Source organism: Bidens hawaiensis, unplaced genomic scaffold (assembly GCF_021521415.1).
Source record: "Bidens hawaiensis isolate Kalapana, Puna unplaced genomic scaffold, B.hawaiensis_p1.1 tig00014984_1, whole genome shotgun sequence".
In the NCBI taxonomy this organism is placed as follows: Eukaryota; Viridiplantae; Streptophyta; class Magnoliopsida; order Asterales; family Asteraceae; genus Bidens; species Bidens hawaiensis.
This window is the reverse complement of record NW_027492333.1, coordinates 73809-100630: the sequence shown is the minus strand read 5'-3', so window position 1 is coordinate 100630 and position 26822 is coordinate 73809.

Below are 26822 nucleotides of genomic sequence, written 5' to 3'. Positions count from 1 at the left end.
GTAATCATCAATGATCAAAAGACTAAAAGGTTTTTTCCAAAGTTGGGAACACTTACAGGACCAAAGAGATCCATGTGAAGCATTTCAAGCACTTGATCAATTGTGTTAACAAGCTTAGTCTTATGTGATTATTTATACTACTTTATTTAAGACATGAACACTTTTCATAAAGAAGAATTCTTTTGTAGGTAATCCAATAACCTGTTCACCTTTTACCAATCTATCGTTTCTTTAGATTCATATGACACATTTTTCTATGCCACAATCTTGATTAATTTTCATAAGCCTTTGAAACAAAGCATGCACCACCCCTTGAGATATGCTCAATAGGTTGTATTGCCGGCCTTCAACATGATACACATAATCAAAAGAAAATCTGCCATTAGTCAACACTCATTTTCCCACAATCTTTCCACCATTTTCATCACTTCCGAATGTAACTGGACCCTCATATTTTCTTCATAGTTGACAAGTGACCCATTGTCACAAGTCATGTGTCTGGAACTTCCAATATCCATGTACCATACATCCTTGACATCAATGGATTGAACCTACACAAAAAAAAATAGATTAGTGATGATGAGAGATACAAGCCGACGAGGCTTGTTTCCTTTCATTAGCCAAACTTACTAAATCTTATGGATTCAAAATTTCAAATTTTCTCTCATTCTCTTCCATCCTTTTGACAACCTCAGAAGCTGACTCAGGCTTCTTAGCATCATTCACAACCTCATTCACTCTTTCTTTAAGGTTTTCTTTTTCACCCAACTAAAACCTTTCGTATCCTATCCAAAACTCATAAGTTAGTTACCATGTTTTTTATCATTGTTTGCCTTTAACTTCTTGATGGTTTTGACAGACTTGACTTCATTAGACAATTTTTCTCAACAGTTTTATTCTTAACAACTTTATTGATCTCCTTAGGCTTAACAACCTCTTCCTTCTTCACATATTTGAATTGTCCTGTCTTTGAATTAGAAACATTAGACTTCTTGTCATTTTGTCCTTCAATCGTTTTCATCACTTCCTTGCCCTTGTCAAGATAAGGAGTGTATTTTTTTATTGTATAATCCAAAATGTTGACAAAATTTCTTTGAATCAGGAAAGTCCAAATATTTTGAATCATTCTTGTACCAATAATAATCAGTATGATGTCCATTTACATCACAATGTTTGCACCATACATTTCCATAGTAACCTAAGTCTTTGTTACTTGAACTTGAACTTGGGCTTTTCTTAAATCTCTCCCTTGGTCTAGGCATTTTCACACCTATTGTCTTCTGATGACCAAACATTTTCTTGTAATCCGCTTGAAAGGGAGCTGAGAAGTTAATTTTCTCTTCAAGTTGTGGCTTGCTTCCTTTTCTAAAGTTTATATTCTATGGTGGTTTGTATTTTCCACTGCTCTTAGCATACCATTCATGACCAGGTATGTCCTTTTTGGGAAAAAGTTTAGGATCACCACAGATGTCAAATGCCTCACGGTTGGAATACACTAGATAATCTATGGATAGTACTAATTCTTCTTATTTGATGATATCTTCTTTCTTGAGTTTGATGACTTCTGTTTAGGACTTGAGTTTCTATTTTGTGAACATTTGCAGCTACAACGGCTTTAAGAGTGATCACCATCTTCACTTGAAACATCTTTCCATCTTCACTTCACATTTCAATGCTTATTTTCTCATTTGAATTGTTTGATTCTTTATCATTAGAGAAATCAGATTTTGTTTCACTTGAATCTATTTTAGAAAGAACAAACTCACCATCTTTATCCATAACTACATTATTACACCTCTTCACAAACTCTTCCTTGTATTAAAACACTGTCTCGAACTGTTTCAAGTAAGCTTCTTTTTATTCTTTGTCTTTTTTCAATGAGTAATTATCATTGAATGGAGAAGGAATTAATTTATACTTATCGTCTAGTTCCACTTCCTTCACTTTTCTAGTGATTTTACTAGTGGAAACAATATTTTTCAGAAAATTGACTTGAATTTCCAATTCAATACACTTTTGCTTTTGTTCAGTAAACATTTTCTTCAACCCTTCTGTTTATACCCTATATCTTGATTGAAGTCTAAAACCTTAAACAAAATCATTTTCAAACATTCTTAATTTGTTGCTCATAAGTCACCTCGCTCTCTTCATATACTATGAAACCGGTATACGATTTATTATGATCTCAATACATCAACGGATGTAGTCGTTTAGATATGATTACGATTAGTACTGATTGATTTACGTTAGCGGTAAGTTAAGATAACAATTCGGCAGAGTCACGAGATGTAATGATAATAATATGAACTCCCTTAATTTACTCAATACATTACACCTATATATATATATAGATATATATATATATACCATCAACTCATTCATTATAAAAGTCCTAAAGAATGAGATTCATATGTTATCATACGTTATCACTAATACATTAGACAAATGAATAAGCACATTCGTAGTCCTCATTCATTAACAAGTCTAACGAATGGACCCGAATAAACACGCGCTGACACATTTGTTATTAATTACTTTAATGAATGTGCCATACAATAGAGAATGTGCTTTTATAAAACTACCGAAATACCCTTACGCTTTATACAAAGACCAATTACTTTAAACAAAGACTCAGACGCACAAAACGTGTACTAGCAAACTCCCCTTCGTCTCGTGCTCTTTGTCTTCATCACTTGAATCTCTTGGTGTTCCAATTCGCACAACTGTGAATCCTGAGTGCACGGCAAACATGAACCACGCGTTGAAAGTGCATAGCAGCTTCATTATCTTTAAAGTTAGCCCAATGAATCCAATTCTTGTATAGGAGTTCATTATCTGATTCCGATAAATTAACCAACCACATAGGGTCGATTACTTGAACAAACTCAGTTTTCACCCGTTCGATTATCATAATAGCGCCTATAAAATTTCTTGTAAAGACTTTGGGGAAAAGTCATCACAGGAACATTCTTCAATGTGCGAGGTGATTTTACCTTAAGCACCAACTTCCTCCAGTGGGTTCTCGGATCGATCTCGTCAATGTATTTGAGTGTCAGAACTTGCGGCTTGAAGTACTTAAACCCATACTTTACCTTTTGTAAAAGATACCTATATAACCAATCCGCCATCTGGTTTCCACCCCGATTAACGAATGGTCTATTGGCCAGTTTATGCACATCCCACCTCGGAAGAGTAAGAACATCAGCAATACGCTGAAAGTAATGTATGTCGTGTTCCTATTTAACATTAAAATCCTTCAACTCAGAGTCGTATAACCACGAGATTATGTCACCCTTCACCATCTTCGAGGCGACAAATTTCTTCATTAAATAAGAAGTAGCACGAGCCTTCAACTGTTTATCATCCTCCTGTTCCTCATATTAACACACCAATATCAGGAAAGTGCATAGCAGCTTCATTATCTTTAAAGTTAGCCCAACGAATCCAATTCTTGCATAGGAGTTCATTATCTGATTCCGATAAATTAACCAACCACATAGGGTCGATTACTTGAACAAACTCAGTTTTCACCCGTTCGATTATCATAATAGCGCCTATAAAATTTCTTGTAAAGACTTTGGGGAAAAGTCATCACAGGAACATTCTTCAATGTGCGAGGTGATTTTACCTTAAGCACCAACTTCCTCCAGCGGGTTCTCGGATCGATCTCGTCAATGTATTTGAGTGTCAGAACTTGCGTCTTGAAGTACTTAAACCCATACTTTACCTTTTGTAAAAGATACCTATAGAACCAATCCGCCATCTGGTTTCCACCCCGATTAACGAATGGTCTATTGGCCAGTGTATGCATATCCCACCTCGGAAGAGTAAGAACATCGGCAATACGCTGAAAGTAATGTATGTCGTGTTCCTATTTAACATTAAAATCCTTCAACTCTGAGTCGTATAACCACGAGATTATGTCACCCTTCACCATCTTCGAGGCGACAAATTTCTTCATTATATAAGAAGTAGCACGAGCCTTCAACTGTTTATCATCCTCCTGTTCCTCATATTTAACACACCAATAAGTTTATTCATTCTCGAATTATTAAGCGTAAACAAACCCGCAAACACATCATCATCTGAATCTCTTGTCTTTTCCTCATTTAATTTAGCTTTATCTTTCTTTTTCTTCTTTTCTTTCTCCAAATGTTCTTCGGCTGCTTGATAATGCTCTGTAGTAAAGAATGGAATTCCTTCATCTGTATCCGTTCAAGTATACAAATCAGGATATTCCTCAGTCATCACGTCTACAACCTCCACATCTTCATAATTAAACGACGTGCTCCCAATTGGAATACTGGCTTCAAGCCTCACATCCTCATCATCCACAATGTCCTCTTTCTCCAACTCATCCACATCATCCTCATTCGATCCTAGAAGCAAGGCGATTTGTTATTTTGTTAACAAATGGTCAACAAATTCACATTTTTCAATCTTGTCTGCATTCACCATACTCATTACAATACCCTTATCATAATCCGTAAATAGGATCATGTTCGCCTTCATCGAATCAATCGGTTGCACATTAGTAGTATCACAATATACCACTAAGCTTTGCCAAATCTTCAACACCAATACCACCAGATTCAGATAGACCAGGACATGGTTTTTGATCACAAACTTAACTTAAAATTGTGGGAAAATCGTTCTCTTTTCGAACTTTTTATCCACCTAGCTCGGCAATCGGAAATAATCCAGAAATAAAGTCTTTTTGATTTTTCAAGTATTTTCAAACTAAACAAAAATAAAATCTAAACATGAATGACATATTGAAATGTAAACTACGAAAGCAGTACATATTTTTTGAGTTAAGCAGGAAATCACATTGATCAAGAAATTCTTCCATAACTGTTTTATATTTCGGCTTTATTATGAGTAGGGTTAAGTCATTCATTGGTATTGTTATCCACTTATATCATAACAAATGTTTCTGGAATTTTTGTGATATGTTTATAGTTCAATTAGGGCATAAGATAACAGAAACTATCAGCCTCTAATCTCGATCCAGGCTTAATTTAATTTTTATCATGTCACCCTAACTTGACTTAAACCTTGAAACTAGTTGATCAAAATAAATGATTTTTAGTTTTTAGCAATCTAGCAAATAATGCCCACTACAAGATATACCCCCGTTATGAAGCAATACTTCGAGTTCCTTTCACCCGTTAGCAATCTAGAAAATATATATGTACTTTGATGGTGTGTTTGTGGTTTGTAGGTGTTGCAGATACAGGACACAAAGGAGCGGATTTAAGCTTGTTTGAAGGCCAAGAAATTAAGCAAAATGTTGCCCGCCGTACCATACGGCTGACCAGCCGTACTATATGGCCCCTGCAGATTCAAAAACGTGAAAATCAGTTTTTTTACCAAGTTTTAATGAGGATTAATATGCTATTGATGGAAATATTTGACCACATGATTTGAGGGATATGAGTGGCCGACTTGGAGGTTTGAGAATCATCTTTTTGAATAATCATTCATCAATCAAAAATTATCATCTTCATCAAGAATCAAGAGGAAAACAAGAAGCAAGGTCTTTCATCATCAAGGTTCATCATCAATTGAAGATTTCATCATTTGAAATTGTAAGAAGTATGGTTAACATGTTAGGCTAAACTTTCTTTTGATCAACCCAAGTCTAGGGTTTATGTTTGCATCTTATGCTTTGATTTGTGTTTGTTGACTTTAAACTTTATATGTTTCATCATCTTGTTTGAACACTTAGGGTTTATGTGGTATTTGTGTGTTTGAATAACAAAGTTATTTTTGTTGAATGTATTGTTAATTGTCCATTGTTGGTGTTTACATAATCATATACTAGCAATTAGTTTACAGATTTCATATTATATAATTTGATTTTTACTAAGAAAATTCCTAGTGCGTGTTCCTTGCCCAGTCACAAATCGAAAGGTCAATACGTCCAGAATCCCTTGTTTTGTAATAATCCTTTTTTTGCACTTAGTTACCAAATTATGTTTATGTGATTTCCAATTAACAACCCGAATTAAGGTATAAATCGCGACATAGCTTGAAGCCCGGGGTGGTCATTTTTCCTAATTCTTGTCACATCAATCAACTTAAGTCACTTGGTTACCATTTACTACTCGTTTTCACATTATTGTCAAATCACTTTATTTTTATAAATCAATTGAACCAACTTGTTGGTTCATCATTTTGCAATCACAGTCATATTTGGTCAATACGACTTTACACATGCATCATAATAACTAAAATTAGACCACCGACCACAAACTCTTCGTGGTTCGACACCCTTCTTACCCTAACTAGTTTAAGGTATTTAGGACACACATTTTCTCTATCTTTAACCAGACCGACGACGACCGATCACCATTGCAGTGTTAACCGTTAACTAGATGATTATTTAAATTTGATTTTTATTGATCAAACAGATTTAAGGCTTGTGTATGACACAATTGTTACATTTCTACCTTCATCACCAAGACTTTGTTAGAGACAAACATCTCTTTCAATTTGGCAATGTTATGCTTATATCACATACTCTACCTTACTCTTTTGTTACCTGAACAATCTTCTTAATCTTGCTGATAAATTCTTTGATGTGTACCACCATGATTATAATGTTGAGGGACTTCCTCGTATATTGGTTGAGGATGTTCATGGTAGTGGTAGTCACCCTCCTCTTGATAACTTACAAAAGTTGGCGTATCGGAACCTTCACTATCATCCTCGAATCATCCTCAAACTGGTAACAATTAATTCTCTTTTGAGATTGAGAACGCATGTTGCGACCTTGCTGGTTGAAGCTCTTTTGGTTATCTGACTTGTAGAAGCCTTGAGAGTTTGGTGAAAGTGGGCCATGATATGAATGTGTACGGTATGAGTCATCGTCCTCGACGACCCTATATCCTTCATGCGGGTCATAGACCCAACTCCATTCATCCTAAGTTACCTACACACATAAGACACACAAATACCAAGCATAAAACTGACAAAAAAAAAGTAAAACTAAAAGTAAACAAAACACTAAACTGGCACTTTTCGCATTGATTCCCCGGCAACGGCGCCACTTTTGAAGTAGATGTCGTTCTCTAATCAAAAACAAGTATTTATGATGCTTAAATATCTATAACTAGTACGGGTAAGTAAGGTCGTCTCCACAAGGAATCAATGGAAAGTGCAAGTAAAGTTCATGATTATTATTTAATTAACTAAAGTGGACAGACAATGTCAAGCGGTTTATAAAGATGATTATAATAACACACGATTACTTTAAACAAGCTGTAAACAATTATGAGAAAACGATTCACTTCAGGATCAGGTAATGTGATGACCGACTAATCACAGATTCATAAGATTAATTGCACAGTAATTACTAAACCTAACAGTTGGGTTGTGAGGACAAACGATACCCTAACCGAATTGTTGACACAACTGAACTCCGGTTTACCCAATTACCAGTTTAAAATATGAAAATCAGTTATAAGTAATTACTAACGATTATTGGTTCAATGACATAAGAGCTAACCCTACATGTGATAAACACAACAAAAAAGTGATGCAAAGTTTGACAATCAAAATAATAAACTGTTTAAACCATCAATTCGTAATGTAAAAGAAGATTAAAAACAATCAATCAAGTTCATACTCATTCAAAACATAGAATCTGATCAAAGTTAGTTTACACAAAACCCTAGCCTAAAGTGAATACAATGGTTTTAGCTTGACATCGGCATCACGAAGGATTCGCTTATCTGATGAGAGGATGAAAGCTTACGATGAACGAACGAACCGGAGGCTTCGGGATGATGCAAAATCGTCCTAGGGCTTGTACTTGGTTGAAGGAATAAAGGATATCTCGAATGGGGGTTGAAAAACTTATTATATCAAAGTTAGGGTAATTTTTCTCGTCAGGAGGATGTTAGCGCGACGCTAACATCCCAGGGATGAGACTTTAGCGCCGTGCTAAAAACTCAAAATTCTGATGATCTTAAACATATGCTGACATCACCATCAGGACCCCTTAGCGCCGCGCTAAGGGCATCTGACATAATTTTCTTTATTTTCTTCATTTATTTTGCATAGGAAAGCGTGCCAATCATCATGAGTCTTCTATATCTTCGTTCCAAGCCCGTAATTAATCTCAATAAGCGTCCTTAACGTCAAGTATCCTGAAATAGATAAACATGCTTGAAGTACCAAAGTTCACATAATATTTAAACTAAAAGTAAACAAAAACTATAATAATATACACGACTTCTGCCCGACCATCAATGGATTACTTGAACCAGATGCCATGAAACATACACTAGGCATGGAATCCCAGCTAGTGGAATCTCTTGGCTGTTTTGTGAATAGAAAGTCATGATAGGAACTAAACTTCTACTCATGGGAAGAAAACCACCATACAAGGTAATGTCTTGATTATCCTTTGAAGAGTTTTGACATCTCAAGTCATATCCCCTTTCTTCAATCTTTTTTACATGAACTCCATAGCAATAAGATCATCATTCTTGAATAAATTATTCTCTTTTAATACCAACAAGAAAGTAGAATATGAACTTGGTAAAGCATTCTTGACAGTGTCAGTTTAATCACATTGACTTGGTTCCATCTTTTGATTTGTCATCTCAACAATTAGATGGCAAAACCTCGTCAACATCTCCTCAAAAATTTCACCTTTCAATAAGCTAAAGTTTCGAAATTGAAACTTAGGCATAACCTTCTTGCTCTCTTGAGTATTTCCCATACTCGTCACTCTCAAATGCTGAAATAATAAAGCAAAGATCTTGATACTCGCCACTTGATGAAAAGTGTTCTCGGTTAAAGCCATCGTCAAGGTTGAGTATGCTCTTGTCTCATCCAAAGGTTTCTTTTCATCATTTGAATAAGATTCAAATGGTTTCTCAGTATAGTTTGTTGTAAGATCACTAAGCATTGGAGAAGAGACCCGATCATTTGAATAAGACTTAATTTCATTAGTCTTGGGCATTTGGAATAAGATCCGATCTCAGCATCCAAGTGTAACATCTGTGCATAAGGGCATTTTGAGAAGCTAAAGTGTAGAAATGAGCCATCTTTGAAATATTGCGGTGAAAAACTGTCAAATCTGAAAATTATAGGTGAAAACTGTCAAAATGTGAAAGTTAAGGTAACGAATGGGGAAATACTTTAAAAACGAATGAGACTGTGTTGGTTAACAAATGAATATGTCTTGGTAACGAATGTGTAATGAATTATGATATAAGAATGTTACTATTCAAGCGAATGATCAATAACGAATGATCACACGAACGAACAATAGCGTATGAAGTGAATCACGAATGAGGTTTAAAATGAATGAATGTGGAACTATTCTGACAAATAGGTAGTTAGATCTGAATAACAGATGGCATAAACAATTATAACCATTTCACGAGTGAGCAATTACGAATGACGAATGGGCATTCCTTGTATAACGAATGTGCATTCAAATCTTCATCAGATTTTCATATTCAAACCAATACCAAATTAAATCCAGACCACATTTAAACACGTATAACTCATCCAAAACACAACCAAAATCCACAAATGACCACTCTAAACACTCTTCCACTCAATCTGAACACAACCTAATGAATCTGAACTCAAATTCACTTCCAAACACACTCAATTTTGACCAAAACCAGCCAAACCAACACTATGTTCCCGCCAATACACTTAAACCATTAATTCTCTTGAATTAAAACAAACTAATACAATTAAACTACCACAAATGATCAGGATATAATTACGAACAATCCGAACAAAAAATTCATATCAATTATTATGTTTCCAGTGAATAATTGATCAATTTACAGTATGTACACTTCTGAATTCAACTTTAATGCACTTAACAATCAATTACTACGTCAATTGATTCATAAACTCTTCCTAATCGCAAATTAATCCAACACAAGATATGATACCACTTGTGAAACCAGTATACGATCTCAATACATTTATGGATCTAGTCGTTCGGATATGATTGCGATTAGTACTGACTGATTTACGTTAATAGTATGTTGAGAAAAAAATTAAGTAGAGTAACGAGATGTAATGATAATAATATGAACTCCCTTAATTTACTCAATATATCATATCTATATATAGACGATGAACTCATTCATCATAAAATCCCTAACGAATGAGCTTCATATCTTATCATACGTTATCACTAATACATTAGACTAACAAGCAATTTTGTAGTCCTTATTCATTAACAAGCCTAACGAATGGACCGAAATAAACATGCGCTGACACATTTGTTATTAACTACTTTAATGAATGTATCGTACAATAGCTAATGTGATTTTATACAATTACGAAAATACACTTATACTTTATACAAAGACCAAACGTTAAACAAAGACCAAGAATCACAAAACGTGTACTAACATATACACCAATAATCTTATTCTTCCTACTGATTTCTACCTCTAAACTTCCATTTTTCTTTCTCAAGTCATCAATCAAAATGTTTAAATTAGAAACAAAAGTTTCAGAGAGTACCTTATATGAAGATTCTGGTTTACTTTTGATATCAACCATTAAGGAAGCATTTGCTCTTGCAATGCTTTTGCATGATTTTTCCAATCAAAATCACCATCTAGTTGTTTAGGAGTAACAACCACATTGCCTTGGTTTCTTGGTTGTTGATTTGCATTGAGTTGAATCCTGATTGTTTCATTATTGGTTTAGAAGAGATTGGTTTTATGTAGAGGAAAGCTATTTTTTGGTTGCTGTTGATTGTTGTTTTGTTGGTTTTGTTATGGTTAGAAGTTGTTTCGGTTTTATGTTTCTTGAGGATATGGGTTCTAATTCTGTTGATGGTTTTAGTTTTTTTGAACATTGAAGTAGTTCTAGTTTTGGTTGTAAAACTGGCTTTGATTCATCTAACTTTGGTTAGTGAATTGATTTGGAAGATTGCATTCTCTAGCAAAATGTCCAGGTTGTTGACAGTTGTAACAAACAGCTTTGGATTTATCAAATCCAATTCTATCACCAGGGCTGCAAAGCTTGACCTTCATGTTCTATTGTAGAACCTCTTTGTTCTTAGTGCAAGCATGGTTGCCTGCCACTTGGTGTCCATGTATTCTAAGGTGTTGTTTGTTTTTTTTTTTTTTTGAGGTAACATGTCTACAGTCTGCAGACCACATCTGCAGACATCTGTAGCAGAAGAAGTGGACCAAACCTCTGCAGTCTGTAAGAAGAAGACTGTTTGTTTTTAACGTCTGTGAACTGTTAAAACATTTAATGTATAACTTTATACCATAAATACGAATAATCCAGCATCAACTAAATATACATAAATCCAAATTTTATACCAAAAAATACAAATTATCCATAGTTAAAAACACTCACAATATCAAAATACATAATCCAAGATTAATATTTATGAGAATCATTAGGCCCTTACAAACAATCCATAAAAAAAATTTCAGCATTATTCTCAAAATCAAATCGTCAAGTTCCATCAATGTAGCCATTGTCAAGTCTTGCCAAATCTAAGAGCATGTTTGGGATTGAGTTTGAAAAATGCTTAATGGCTTTTTGGTGTTTTCAAAAAGTCAATAAGTTAAAATGTGATTGGTAATCACAAAATGTTTTTGTAATTTTAGCTTTTTCTGGGGGGTTAAAAAATAGCTTTTCAAAAGCCCCAAATCCTGACTTTTTCAAAAAGCCAATAAGCATTTTTTAAACTCAATCCCAAACATACCCTAAATAAATAAACAAATAAATACAAGTTAGAATAACCCAAACAACCCTAAATAACCTTAACTAACGCAAACAAAAAACCAAACAACATGACGTAAACTAATCTAAACACACCCTAAGCTAACCCAAACCCAAAAATAAAAGTAACCCAAACATTTATTGTCTTACTTTTGAACACCAAAAAAACTGAACATCTTTTTATTAATTCATGTAAGCCCAAAACCGTATGACCCGAACACCTTTTTTTAATTATATTTGAACGCAGAAACCGAACAAATTAAACGCTTTTTTTTTCATTATAACTAAACCCAGAAATCATACATCCAGACCAAAACCCGAACTCCATACCCAACTGGATAGTTCAAATATATAATGTACTAAACAGAGCATATAAATATATAAACTACTTATAAGGTCGGGTATTTTATAACTAATGAACTAGCAATTATAAAACTTACATTAACGGGTTTTCCACGTGAATGCCCCCCCCCCCCCCCCCAAAAAAAAAGTTATCTTCAATTATTTTCAAAAGTAGATAATTCATATATAATGAATGAAACGAGCCAAAAACTCAAGCTTAAAAACAACTCACAAGCCGATGACATAAACCTAAACTTTCTACAAACATTTTTCAACTAAAAACTAACAACTCAATTGAACAAATTAATTAACAAGAATTCAATTAACAAACACCTAAAAAAACTAATCAATTAACAACTCAATTGAACAATAAATTAACAAGAATTCAGTTAACAAAAACCTAATAAACTAATTGAACAAATTAATTAACAAAAACCTAAAAAAAACTAATCAATTAACAACTCAATTGAACAATCAATTAACAAAAACCTAAAAAACTAATCAATTAACAACTCAACTGAACAACAAATTAACTCAATTAATTAACAATTAGCGTACCTGGATAGGGAGTCAGAGCATCTAGCGGTGGAGCAGAGCGTCAGAGCAGAGGCGGCGAAGTAGGCAGCAGCATGGAAGGCATCGGCGGTAGGGTGGGAAGGCGGCGGGTTGGGTGGTCGGCGACGACAGGGAGGTTGAAGGTCTTCTTGAAAGGAGAGTTGTTGGCTAGGGTATTTGATATCTGATGAAAATAATAAGTTTAGAAGATGTGGGAAGACCATGGTCCATGTCTGCATCAGATGGTGGTCGCGCAGACCGTTTTTAATGAAATGTCTTCAGAAAAACAAACACACTGCAGACTTAAATGTTTGTACGTTGTCTACATGGAGCAGACAAAACAGGGCAAGAAGATCTTTTGTGAAAAAAAAACACCCCTTATGTCATCACAATCAATACAAGGTCTTCTTGAATGACACCTGTATGAATCAAGTTCTTAGCCGAAAATAACATAGATCGAATTAATTCAAAATATTTCCATTATGTTATGTCACAAGTATACTGGCCTGTGTTACACACAGGTCCGTGTGGAAAATATTTCAAACGTTAGATATATGTAGATATCATAAGAATTCTTTACCTTGTTCTTTGCAAAAGAATAAGATGCAGGAAAAATACGTATAAATGGTGGAATGAGAAACTATTATACAAATCATTGAATTGCTAAAATAAAAATAATAGTCATGCTAGAAAAAGGAAACACAAAATCAGTTATAGATAATTAATTGTGGTCAAAATCAGTTTATAAATCATTTGAAAGGAAATAGTTGGTTATGAATATAGAAAACATTAATTAATGAGGTTATGATTCTAGAAAACATTAATTTGTGAATTATGTGGCAATTCTATAGATGGAATCCGGATTACTTGGAAGTATATGTGGACATGCTAGTTGAAGGCCATGTGGATATCTTGTATTGCATTAATAGTATAGTAAGATTCAAATAGGTACCATGGAATGTTTAAGGCTTTGAAGGAATGCCTACACAAATACTTAGGTACTTAGTATGCTCAGGTTTCTAAGGTGTTTAGAGGTGTACCATTAACGCTATCAATCATTCTAAATATTGGGAACTCGATATTTCTTATAGAATCCCTAATCATTAGCAAAACATAAAGATATACAAGTGTAAAAGGTCTTCGAGCAAGCTATTTCATTGACGCGCATGACTCATTTGACCTTGTAATATTCAAGAATGCTCTTGATTTTACTTCAAGAGAGAAATTACTTAAAATATTTGCAACGAGCAAATATTCCTCTCAAGCAAGCTTCATCTACTAAAGCACATCCAAACTTTGCTCGAATATGCTACCACGATCAAGAAAGTTCTTGCTCGGATCACTTCAGTATTAACTTAGTATTTATTTGAACTCACCAAGTATGCTCGGGTACTTCAGGTTTGCTCGAGACTGAAACTTGTTGGGAGTAACACTTAGATAATTTCATAATATCCCTACCGACATGCTTGTGATCTTCTTTATTCAAATTTCACTTGCTCGACCCACTAAATTGCTCGGGAACTTAGTTTAAGCAATGCCTCTTCAACAAGTTTGCTCGGTAGAAAACCTTGCTTACTCAAGAACATTCCTTGCTCGCTTTCAACACTTAGAAGATTTCTTAATACTATCTTGCTCGGTGTAGGATATTTTTCTCGAGGAAGTAAATATCTTGCTCGGAGTACACTGGGTTGCTCGGAATTCATACTTAGCCATTTTTGAGGAGGTTGGAAACATTTCAATCATTCTTCGGACCCAACACGTATGGTACAAGAGGGTGAGGGGAGGGGAAGTAAACGGTGGGTTAGGGGAAGTAGAAGCGTGATGAGGATGCTCTGGAAACAGATATGCCCTAACTCTAGAGACAATAGCAATTCTTCAACCGTGATGGTTTGATTGCAGCCTTTAACTGGTGGTGGTGATAGGTTTTGGCAGTGATGGATTCATTAACACCTGGGTGGGGGGGGGGGGGTAAAGATTCCCACTGAGTTGAAGGTCATTAGGGTAAAAAGATACAAATTAGCATAAGAAAATATGCAAACCCCCTTGCAATTTTTTGATGTCCCCCATGAACCTTTGAAATCCCATTTAAGATCAACAAATTAGCAAAATTTAAGAACCCTGCAACTCTTATCGAAATTTATGGAGTTCAGGGGACATGTTAAGAGTGAGAGAGAGAGAGAGAGAGAGAGAGAGAAAAGTGAAGGAGGATAGTGGCAGCCGTAAGGTGGGTTAAAAAAATAGTAAATTAAAGACTAAGTTTGATACTAACATCTTTATGTTCAATGAAGTTACAAAATATACCTTTTAGTTTGATTTGATTTTAAAAAACCCTAGATTTTAGTATTTCATATTACACATTAACAAAATCTAACTAAACTTAATTGACAAACAATACATTATGTTGTATAATTAATCGATTTTTCTATAAGTGTTTTGTTTGTTATTTGTTTATTTATTTTTAACGATAACCTTTTGTTTCTAATTTTGTTAGATATTGTGTTTATACGTCATTTATATTTATATAACTCTAAAATTTCATAAGCGTTGTCCATATATGTTTGAGTTGATCAAAGATATTAACTATATTATCATTTAATAAATACTTAATAAGTAAATAAAGATCATTAAACAAATTCACAAGTACAAAATATATTGACCCGGTCCGTTTTACACCTACTTATTTTGACCAAACCTATTTTTCCCCTGCTCATAAAAAGTCCGGGATCCACCACTGGTAGTTGGTGGCGTGTTTAGGACATGGTGGAGGGCGGAGATGGAAGTGATGAATTTTTAGGGTTGGTACATGAGTTTGGAGTAAGAGTTTAGCAAACGAATGAAAGTGTGGGGTTTGAGAAGAAAGATGGAGATGTTATAACTCGTGTAAAGGTATACAGGTAAACGGGTCAAAACTGGGTAAATAAATGAGAGCTAACCATTCACAAATGAAACAAACTGGTGGCTTCATAGGGGATGGGGAGCGACCAGAGAACGACACATAGAATTTTAAAAGTTTCGTTTATATGTATTATAGATTTTTTTCTGATATTGTTTTTTATTTTATTTTTTTATCATCTTTTCTTACACATCCAATATATTCAGATTTGGCATTGCTAACATCCTTCATTGTATGTACGTAAAAATCTACTATTATAATAAACAAAAATGATGGTTGAACTATATTACCTCTAGTTAGTTTAATATTTTGCCAATTGACATCCTATCTTTAAAGGTTTAAGTCATAAATACTTATAATTAAATTAAAATAAAGAAATTAAAAACTTCCATATACACAACTAAATGTATTCCTTGATTTTTGAATTATTTCTTCTATGGAAACAAAATTTAATTATCAATTAATAATTAGTGATTTCCTTTAAGTTACGTATCACTAATTACGTAGACAACTAATAATCTAATATACAATAGCTATTAGTTACCGTAAAATTTTTTATTTTCATTAGTGATTTCCGTTAGCAACAACAACGAAAACTAAATTTCTTTGGTCTCCTTCATTCCTTGGCACTAAACACCTTTATTTGATAGTGTTCGTACTCACAAACACACCTGATGAGACTTTCATAGCTCTTCTTCTCTTCAATCAATTTACCTTATATACAACAAGTCTTACATCCAATTACGTATTTTATGTTGTGCATCATCATATATTAATATTCTATTCTTCGCACTTTTAATCATATGTGTAACATCCCAAAAATTTTGATCCAAATTTGACAATTTAGGAAAGTTGAGGGATCAAAAATAAAACAAGTCATGAGAAAATATTAAATAAGGAAATATAAGAAAAATAATGAAATAAAAATATTTCCTAAGTTAAGTTTACTTATATGAAAGAAAACTCCATCCCGCATTGGAAGATGTAAGAAAGTAGAAGCATTCCACTAAGATATAAATAAGGAAGATGGAATCCATCCCACATGGAAAGTGGTAAAGAAATGAAAGCTCTTTATAAGGAAGAGATTTTCCATAGTAATATTCTTTTATGAATATCATGCACCAAGTAGTCCTACGCACCCTCCGCGCACGCGCACGCGCTAGCGCTCGGGCGAGGACGAGGACAATGGCGATGGCGAAGGCGACGGCGAAGGGCGTTGGGCGCAATGTGGCGCTTTGATGGCGCACTTTGCACTTATAAATATCCAGGGTCCAAGAAGACGGCCATCGCGTACCGCGATGGGCCGTGATGAGTCATCAACACGTGTCGCACTCCGGTGACACGTGGTAGCGTACCAGGACACGTGGCAGAATGTGTCAGACCACATGGCGTGGCGACACGTGGCGTGACCTCAGGATAGGAGCCGTCACGGCACGCGACGGCGGGAGAAGTTGGACCCATCGCGTACCGCGATGGGATCCAAAATTTGCTATAAATAGGGGAGCCTCACGGCTCATTCCCTCACACCCACAGCCACTCTCTCTCTAAGAATTACTCTCTCTCTACCTCTGCTTGAGTGCCGAACATCGTTTTATGTGCCACCGACCTGACAAATATCACATCGTAATCCGTGCCAAATACCCGGTGTTTCCTCGTTGTGCGTGCCACTCAAGAAACCCGACATTCCGTTTTGAATTACGTGCACTACCCGTCGATCGAACATTGACTAGATTTGCATGACAAGGAAGGTTGATCAAGAATGCCTCGATAAACGTGCATAGAGTAGAAGTGATGCCCGTATAAACTTAGGAATATCTAACTCCGAATACCCGTGTAAGGTAGGGGTTCTGCCTAAGTTATTATTTTATTATTATAAATGGCTTTGACCATAGTCGGAAGTATAGCCGAACCTTGATTATGATTAAGAGTTATATAACTTTTTTAAGCAAAGGTTATAGTTCAAATAGTATTTCTTTATGATTAAGAAATATAATATTCATATAGAAAGAATATAAAGTTAATGTTTCTTCTTGAAGAAGAAACATAGTATGAAAATGATAAACAAACAAAGGGACTAAAGGTCCAAATGTTTTGAATAAACAAATATTTTTATCAAGGTTAAAGCTATACAAAACGGACTAAAGTTCTGAAGCTAGATCGATGATCTAGTTATTTATACAAAAGTTATTCTGGTACTATGGGTCCGAGGTAACAAAACAAGAAGAAGGAAACAAAAACAGGAATCAGTAACAGAAACTGATTATAAACAGAAAAGGTGAATACGCCCCAAACCTTTTATAATAAGTCTGAATGTTTGCATAGGATTTACGAATCCTTAAAACTTTGTGTACAATAATAAGAAACGGACACTCTCACATGTGCCTAGATCCAAACATACATGGTGACTCGGCATTTCCCCGACGCCATGCGTATCATCAACATGCCTCTGAAGGTCTACGGGACTGTTCAGAGAAATGATATTGTGTATATAATTAATTGTACATGGTACTTAGGGTAATTTGATCCCAATTTAGTTGGGTGCCTAATGAGTAGTCAAAGAGGTATTATTGTTGGTTTCACAAAGGTATTGAAAAGAGATTTTAGAGTCAGCGTTATTCACCAGCTTTGTGCTTACGTATTTTCCCGCCCATGTTATAGGGAAACAAGAAAGGTTAGAACATACAAGCAAGAAGGAATAGAAGATTGGAGTTATAGTCATTAAATGCTATCTGATGGCTCAGATATTTTATTTTAAAATATTACAAAGAGTTATGTTTTCTAAATGTATTTGAAACATTGAACATGTATTATAACCCGAGAGTTTAATAAGTTTTCAATATAATTTTATCAAAGACTTCCGCTGAAATAAAACCCGCAACTCTGATTTATTTACAAAGCATGTACCAACTTGTGGTCACACGCCTTGGCCCTAAGTCGGGGTGTGACAATATGTGAATTACATGTATATCAACTAGGTGTCTTCTTGGTTGCTTCTAAAACCATTAAACCGGCCAAACTTACCATCTTGAAATAAAGTTTGCTTTTAAATCAGTTGTTTATGTCTATACAGTGTTTTACATATGTTATATACTTGGGTTACAAACATCATATTTTCATATAAAAATTACATATACTTATTAGATGATAACTTTTTCATAGCTCCCCTAAAAAACATCCAGGAACCATTTCATTCTTCCATGTAACTACTCGGGGTTTCAAAATTCTATTATTTATTTATTTATGTGTATATATATATATATATATATATATATTTTATATTAATCACCCCAGTCGGTTCGATGTTGGGGTTATTATTATATTATTATTTAATATCTTATATAAAATATATATACCACTTTCTTGTTTTGGCAAAAATTACCCAAACTAAAAGCTTTACCCAACTTTGTTTCCACACCATACCTTCGTGGACTGGATTGCAAATTTATTAAAACATTAGTATAATCAGGATCCAAGACCCAAACCCGTTTACCCATATTGTGACCCGTGATCCGATTAATAGCCTTGGACCACAATCTTCGCGTTTTTTTTGGAATTGATTTGTGATCTTTATATATCTTACCATTACTGGCTTCACCGACGCAACTAATTATGGTTATACAATCTGCAAGATACGAGTTGATAATTAAACGACCCGCCTTCACCATTATATCAAAATACGATGTAGACTTAATGAAAATCCAATTAAACCTGCAGTAACCATCCATATAACCTCACCATCAGTAGCCCCTAAACTAATTTGATTATCATCGTCTAAAGCCTCTGTTCAAATCCCGTTTCTAGCCGTCAGCCTTGGCTCGATGTTCTTCGTCAAATCAAAATAATATGAGGAACTCTTGTCATCGCATCCCGAGAAGCTCTGACTCATTTAACTTAGTTTATATCACCGTTTCATTATCACTTGTTCTACTTTATCAGGTGAGTACCACATTCCCCCATTTTACTTCTTTTCCACGTTTTGGGGCCATATGCATAAATATATTTCTCATATATACTTATACTCAAAACTACAACTATTGTCTTATGTGTTAACAACTTATACCTTACTTGTTTATGTGCTTACTTGCTTTATATGCTTTCGCATTCAGAGAGGTCAAACATAATCGCAGAATAGTGTGTCATACACCAGTCGTTATTGCATTTGTGCTTCTCGACATCTCAGTTATACTTGCTCATTTGGTTATTTTGTATTCTCATATGACTTGTTGCAATTATTTATTTTTATATATACTATATGTACATTTAAACTGGTGTGTTCCTCACTCAACATGTGTTGTTGACAAAATTCTATTTTATACGCATATGCAGGATATCGTAGAAATTTAATGCAAATTGGTGAAGACTCAGTAAAGAATTTAAGTTAGAAAATAATTAATCAAGATCATTTGTGATATAAGTTGTATTGTTGTATGTGTATTTGTTTGTATTTGATTTATTTAAAAACTTAATTTAATTAGTAGATATTGGCATTTAAATAATGTTGCATAATAGTAACCTTTGAAAAGTTGTGATCAATCAATTCGCGCCCCGACATTTCCGCCGTTGGTTGGGGTGTGACGTTCCATAACTAAATAAATATATAAAATAATATTTAATTAGGCGTTAAACTAGAATATTAAAATGAAGTTGTTTTATAAAAAAACGACAGTTCGTCACCGATACAATAAACATAAAGGTGGTATACCCCACTAAAAGTTGTGTAAAATCATGACCAACGGTTTGGTTTACGATTTTTATAATTATAGGTCGTTTAAACATAACCGGACTATAAGAGGTGGTTGGTCAATTTTAATTTTCTTCATGTTGTTTACGCTTTAAATTCATCGTTAATGCTATTTTATACTTCTTCTACCATTCATGTGATTCCTTTTATAAATGTATTTATTTTGTCAAATGATAAGGCGATGTCTAAAAGATCCAAAGCTAATCTTATAAATTCGGAGAACGATGTTTCTAACATGAGTTATACAACAAATTATCATTCGTTTACCTGCTTATAATTAAATTATAGGGGATACATATTTATTTTATATTATTACAACTAACATATAAGATTGTATCTATTTGTTTTAATGTTTCAGTTGATGCATCTACAGGTTTGTTGTGATACATTTCAAATGGTATTCCATTATTATTTAATTTAACTTGAATTTAATTTGACAAATAAAAATTTAAATTTACTAAACACATTTGTTTTAATTTCATCTTAATAGTTGTCTTTCTTACAGTCTTTAATATGAACAACGCTTATTCCAGTGCCGCTGAAAAAAGAAAACAATGAAAAATCATCCTTAATATAATAAACAAAAATATAGTTATGTCACTTGATACCTAAATGGACCATCTTTGTGTCACTTGGCACTTCAATGTTCCAAATAAAACTATATCCCATCTCATATTGCTTCAATGAAAAATCAAGAAGAAAACCAACATTTATAAAAGACAAGGTACTGCATCCGACTTATTATTATCACTAGACGGTGCATGAACTATTGTGTACATCTACTCAGTTTTAAAAATATTTAATGTTATCCCAAGTGTTGTTTTCGGTTTGAAAGTTGGTTAACAACCAACCATTTTTTTTGTTGTTTTATATTTATTTGTTGGTTGGACGGCCAATATGGTCCGGTTTCTAAACACTACTTTTACCTCAAATGGGTTAAAATATTAAATGAGTTGAATTTTATTTGTAACAAAAATCATAAAGAAATATTTGGATATTTATGAATTTCCGACATGTATATATATTTTTTCATATTGTTTAATATGTAATTTAATATACCGTATAATACATATTTATATAAACAATTTAACACATTTTTTTGTATTTCTTATAATGTCGTCGTTTGAATAAATTTATTTATTTGAACCCGTGTTGCACACGGGTACGTAACCTAGTAAATATATAAACAAATTTCTTGAATCCTCGTATACTTAACTTCGAAAGATACACGTATGTACTTCCTCAATCCGCATTTTTTTTAATTTTGATAAATATTAATAACATATGAAAAAAATGAAAAACAAAAATTAAAAAAGTTGAATGTTTAAAAATAATTCACCAGTTTTCAAGTTAAAAAGTTAAAGTTGATTTTTCATCTTCATTTTCTTTTTCGCATGACTCGTAATACTCATTTACTAGTATAGAGCTCGTGTGATACACACGTTGTTAAAAAACAACAAAAAAATTAAATTTAATAATATACACAATCACAAACCTTATGAATTCATAAGATATAAATTATGATAAACAAAATTTTACAATTCATAAATCTCTAAAATCCTCTTTGAATACAACATTGAATGGTGACCCGTGCTATACATGAGTGGAAAATATTTAAAATCTCATTTATAAGTCATGAACGTTAACACAATTATCGCTTAAGGGGAGTTGGTAAGTATTTTTAGTGTGAAATATGTGGTCTTGTGGTCGAGACTTGTATCACACAATAATTTATTTTTAAAAATTTTACAAAGCCTTACTGTCATATTAAAATGGATGTGTTTGAGACTTTGAGGAGATACCCGGTCACGGGTTATAACTAAACGGGTCCATGTCTCATGTTGTATTTAGAAGAGGATATGATAAAATACGAAACTGCTTATATGGTATCTATGTATAGTAATATTTTTATTAAATACCTACGAGGCTACGAGTTGCATAATTTGCCTTTCACCATCTTCAAGTAAAACATATATTTATAAAATTTGTACATTTTATTCTTCTTTCTTACGCATCCAATATTTACGAGTTGACATTTTCTATCATCCTCTATTTTATGTACGTAATTAGATAAATATATAAACAAATTTCATGTATCCTCTGTATCAATATGTATTGTTAATTATAAGTTTTTTGAAATCTACAGATGTCATCCTCAATTTAAGAAAATAATTAATCGATATCAAAAGAAAAATCATATATACTAATTGATATCAAGAAAAATACATTGGTAGTTTCGAATTTAAATTGGATTTCATTTCCGTGTCATATGCGTTTAGATTTTACTTTGTCTATTGAAAATGTGAATGCCCATGACTTTCTAGGACGGTTCGGACCTCTTGTTTGATTCCGGCACTTGCGTCCTCTTGCTCGGACCTTGCGGCTGATTGGAGTAAGGGCGAAAGCAAGAAAGACGGAATGTTAATCAGAATACCAAAAACAAAGGAGAGAACAAATTAATAATTCATTTCTTATAATACAATTGTAAAAATTCATCTAGCATACAATAGTCTGGTAACAAAAATGTATAATCTTCAATTAAATAGTTGTTAGGTTAAATTCTTACTTGAGACATGACTCATGAGGGTAAAATAGATAAAAAAAAAAAATATTTGTTGTTCAAAAAAAGAAAAATATTATTTAATATTGACTTATAAATGTGTATCTGAAACTAATGTTTAATTCAAAATATATCAAATAAAAGTGTGTTTTGTTGCCATCCTTTTCGTAGTGCTAATTCTTCCACCACTATGTGTGTTTTCTATCAATCATAAAAAGTTTACTTTTAATAATAATAGGGAAATTTCATTTAATTAATTCAAACTATGAATTATTAGCACATATTGATTTTAACTAACGAGTTATGTGTTGACGGGTCTATCTTTTAATATATTTCTTTCCAACAAGCCGCGACTAATGAAAGCATAACTTCGTAATTAGTCTTCGGTCGCCCGAAAAATGTTTTTGACCGAAAAACTCCACATTTGCTGGAAAATTCAACCTGAACACCATCACCATCACCACCTTCACTTGAACATCACCGCTAACCACACTACTTGAATACCACCCCTAACCACCACCGCCGCCAATAATCGACAACCACCACTTGAACACCACCATCACCACTTGAGCATCACTTCTGACCACAACTACCTTAACACTTACTGTTGACCAACAAGGCCTTAAACCATCACCGTTGATAGTTTTAGGGTTCCGGTGACCTCAATAATTGAGGCTTTTACTAAAGAATGGTTTCTAAGGTTCGATCTAGGCTTTTACTAAAAAATGAGTTTTCCGGTAAAAAATGAGTTTTCCCGCCGAAAACTTTTTTGTCGGCGAACGGATACTAAAGGAGTTGCGATTCTATTAGTCGCGGCTCGTTGGGAACAAATATGTTATAAGATGGAACCGTTAGTAGCTAACTCGTTAGTTGGAACTGTTATTTGCAAATAGTTCATAGTTGTGATTATCTAAATCCAATTTTCCATAATAGCAAGTATAAAACCAATTTGGTTTTTTTAAGGGCTACCGAATAAAGTTCAACTATATGGGGTAACCCAGTGGAAAAAGAGTGACCTCATGTGCCTGCGATCGCAGACACTGCTGGATAGCCCAAGCTCACTCTCTCATGTTCCGAGGAAAACCCGTCGCTCGAAACCCACTGCAATTAAACCCGGTTGAAATCGGATTGGAACTTGAGACCTTATCGTCTCCGGCCTAAATCTTCACTTCCTCTTCAATGCGAACGAGCTAAAGCTCATTGGTATACAACCAAATTGATGAATGTTCAATTTTGAAAATCAATAAGTAAATATCTCTATAAATATCTATTTTACTTTATATATAATTTTGTTTTAATGAAAATCCACAAATGGTTTTTGTGGGTTGAGCCAAGTTTTATATATCGCCTCTAATGTTTAAAAGTTTTATACATTGTTCTTAATCATCAACTTTTGATTTTATTGTTGGTTCAAAAAGATAACTCATTTAACTTTTGGTGTTAAATGCTGCACATGATGGGCACATTATGGGTAGCTCTTTAATGTTTAAAGATACCTCTCTAAAGTCGTGCGTATTGGGGCGACAAATGCCCAAAAAGTGGGCGATATTCAGACCCAACACCTCCCCCCCCCCCCCCGGCGATATGTGGGGCGACAAGGGGGAGGGCGACGAGTATTTGTCGTCGATGTCTGTTGTGTGTTTATTATTATTATATTAAAGTGTATTGGATTTTAATAATCCCTATAAACCGATATTGTCCGATAATAATCCATATTCATTTTATCCCACCAGCGGTCACAAATTTCAAAAAATTGGCCCCCAATGGTCCCTCATTAAAAAATACTTAACGACGTTATATTTTTTCTGAATTTCAAACTATTTTTTAGGGCTTTTGATCGGAAGTAGGATATGTGACATCTGCCCCGATCCGACCCGACCCAGGTACCCGTTTCTCTGACCCGATCTCTCTTTTATTATTTAATATTTATACTTATATTTTACTTTTAATAATAATAATATATATTTTCCTTCCCGCCTCTTTCTCTCTCTTTCTTTCCGCCGTCCCGTCCCTCTTTCTTCTCTTTCCGCCTTCTTTTCCCTCTTGTCGCCGTCCCGCCCTTACGCCTTGTTTCCCTCCTCTTTGCTTGTCCTTTGGTTCTTCCCGCCTAAGGATGTCTGCAGCTCCACGCGCCAGACTCCTTACATGGAAGCCTGCGTGAAGACATCTTGTTCCTGCGATGCGTGAAGAGAACTCTTCTCGCAGCGCGCTAAGAATACATGTTCTTCCCGCAATGCGCTAAGAATGTATGTTCTTCCCGCGATGCGCTTAGAATTCTTGTTCTTCACGCAGCACGCTAAGGATTTGTGATTCTTCCCGCAGTGCGCTAAGGATTGTTGTGCCAGCCTTCGCGCTCGCGCACTCAGCCTTCCCGCGCTTAACCCTTGTATCTTCTGTTTGAATCTAGCCGTTTGCTTTTGTGTTGTCTTATCTTCTGTGCTGTTGACCTAACCTATCTAATGTCTGAATAGTTACTTTCGGCGCAGCATGCGTACCAACCCCCATTGGTTGGTAGAAAAAGTGACTGACATAATCTTTTGAGATCTGCTTTTGCCAAGCTTTATCCAGTACCTTTATCTGACCCGCCCATGCCTGTTACTGTTTCCCTGACAGCTTTATCTTGCTCCCTGCAGCTGCCATATCTTTTGATATCTTTTGCTTTTGGAATCTTTTACTTTTTGAGATCTTTTCCCTTTTTTCTAGGGATTGTGTCTCCTAGGGTTTTTCTATAAATAATAATAATATTTCATAACACATCACACACAAAACACTTAATCTCTCCTGTTCTCTTGCTCCTTGCTCTCTCTGCCGTCTTCCTCTCTGCCTCCGTCTTCCTCCTTGTTCTTCCTGCTTTTCCGGTAATATATATTATAATTTACTTATTAATTATGCTAACTTATAATCAAGACTTAAAACAAATCATTAAAACAATAATCTTATTTATAGGTTAACTTGTGCTTGTTTAAAGTTGGTTCTTGCTTTATCTATCACCGCATCGTTTATCATGTGAGTTATCTCGTATCTAATCCCTTTTTATTTTAAATGCTTTGGGATGTTCATGTGTTCATACAAAACTTGAGTCTTAAACTTGTTTTTGAACTTTAGTCGCGCAGTATCCCATGTGTTGAGGACGTTTACTTGGCTGTTTATTTGTATGTGTGTATCATTAACCGCTTTGTTCGGCCTATTCCGCAGTTCCGTTGGTACCATTAGTTGAACACGGGAGACCTATCGTTTACGGTTTTCTTTGTTTACACTTGCACAGATGTTTTCTCGTTTTTATGCTCAATTGGGAGCATGGATTGAACTATGATCTATGAACTATCTTAGGCTTGATCACAATCTGATTACACCCTTGTTAAACTCTAGACATACACGTGTTGCGCGCAGATTTACTGTGATTATCTATGATTATCTATTAAACTTGATTTCTCACCAACACGCAAGTGTTTGACGTTTATTTTAACACATGTTCAGGTTTGCAGTAGCTGTTTTGGAGCTTGTGGACACGTAGGACGCTTTTACTTTTGGACCTAGAATTAAAATGTATCAAGACAAGTTAATGTTGTTTGAATGTTATAATTTATAATATATTGATTTATGTTTGATTTATGTTCTTTATTTTCCCCGCTGCGCGTGCGCGATAAAATGTGTATAAATAAATATTGACACCAATAGTGTCGCGAGTAATGAAGCAATATGTGGCGCCCCGATGTATAATCCGCCTTTGGTCGGGGTGTTACAGATTGGTATCAGAGCTCGTTGACTTTAGGATAGGTGGTTAGACGTAACGGCCTAGAATACCTAAGAGTCCCTTCTCGCGCATGAGAGAAATCTCATGTTTGCGCGCTTATTGTTAATTACTCGTTATTTATGAATATGCTCGCGCTTGCGCAGTATATGATTTTATGTTTTATTTCGCGATATTTCGATTTTTGTTGAATTTCGATTTTTATTGATTTTACTTACATGTTCGTTTGTTGAATTTGAAA